The sequence below is a fragment of the Crocodylus porosus genome, unplaced genomic scaffold (genome assembly GCF_001723895.1).
Source record: "Crocodylus porosus isolate Cpor-Errol unplaced genomic scaffold, CroPor_comp1, whole genome shotgun sequence".
Classification (NCBI taxonomy): domain Eukaryota; kingdom Metazoa; phylum Chordata; order Crocodylia; family Crocodylidae; genus Crocodylus; species Crocodylus porosus.
In genome coordinates this window covers 16,162,326-16,163,982 of record NW_017728920.1, presented here as the reverse complement: position 1 = coordinate 16,163,982, position 1,657 = coordinate 16,162,326, and positions in this window count along the sequence as shown.

The following is a 1,657-nucleotide window of genomic DNA, read 5'->3' as shown; positions in this document are numbered from 1 at the left end:
ATCTGTTAAGAATGGCCTCTTTAATAATCTTTTCCAAGACCTTCCCCAGGATAGAGGTCAGGCTGATGGGCCTGTAGTTTGCTGGATCCACTTTCCTCCCTTTCTTGAAGATAGGAACCACACTGGCCTTCTTCTAATATTCAGGCACTTCGCCAGAGCAACAGGAGTTCTTAAAGATTCAAGCCAGGGGCTGAGCTATAATGCTAGCCAGCTCCTTGAGTACCCTGGGGTGTAGATTGTCAGGGCCAGCTGACTTGAAAGTGTCCAGCCTCTTAGGGCGTTCCTTCATGAGGTCAGCACTGATGGAGGGCAGGGAATCTCCCTCACCCAGGCCTCCCTGTGCTGTAGTAGACATGGGCATCCCATGGGACTGATGGAAGTACAGGGTATAGCCATTTATACCCATGGTCTTGTCATGGGTGGAGTCCCACCTGGTCTCCATTATCCGTATGACATTGTAATTATTTGCGTTAAGCAGGAGAACAAGTTCCTCCTGTTTATTCCCCAAGCTCCTGCCATTTGTGTACAGGCAGGCCAGTGCCCCCTTGGGGGCTGTTGCCTTGCCTACCAGCTGTTCCGGGGCTGAGGCAGGGGTGGGCTCCCTTAAGCACCTTGGCCTGCTGGCTTTGCAAGGGTTGCTCAGCAGGTCAGCAGTGGCAGTAGTCCCCCCGTACTCCAGCAGGCTTAGTTTAAAGCCCAGTGGAGCAGGTCAGTGGAGGGTCTGACCCTCTGCAGAAGGAAAGACCCTCTCATTGGAAACATCTGGCATTTGGCACAACAGGACCATTGGCAGACTGCAGTTGAAGGCCCCAGTTGAAAGTAGTAGCCAACACCCAGTGCCTCTGGAAAAGCTTAAAAACACCCTGACATATGACACGCCATGAATCAAGAATGCTGCTGTTCCAAATACACTGAAGTTTTATGATTCTGGGCAAAGTTTTATGATGATGACATATTATCTATATCAGGAGTCAGCAACATTTTGAATTAAACGTTAAAGAATCTTAGGTCTGAGCATGGACTGTTTCAACTAGAGCTGTGCTACTGCTGGAGAAGCAACTGGAGCCATACAGCCACTTCTTCTTCCTCCTGCCCAGGCAATACAAAGCTGCCACATAAATGCTACAGAAGCCTCTGGTTTCATGGTCCAGATCCAACCCACAGGCCATAGCCTGCTGATTTCTGATCTATTGTATGAATGTATCTGTTATTTCTTACGCACAGCAGAACCACTAGTCTGGAAGGCCTTTTGAGTCAACTCTACCAGACTTACAGGTGACTGGTATGTGCAATAACATCAAACCACTCTCTACCTCAAGTCAGTTGCCTCAGTCATTGTGGTAGCAACTTACTACACAGCTCTGCTGTTGGCTATTTGTGGAAGCCAAGGACTTGTGCAGCACTTTTCCCTGTCTCCCCATGAAGATGATGGGTTCTAATTGTCAGAACAAGAGAAACGGAGAGATCTGGGGAGAACTATGTTAAACTGAAAAAAAAGGGACTATTCTTCATTACAACTGGGCATTAGACTGTGGTGATCAGGCATCACTCTGCAACATAGCTACTTACTTAAACACGTTAGAGGTTTTACGGATTATACCTGGCAGTTTACATCTAGGAAAAATAGGAACATTAATTTTTCAGTCAATATTGTAAA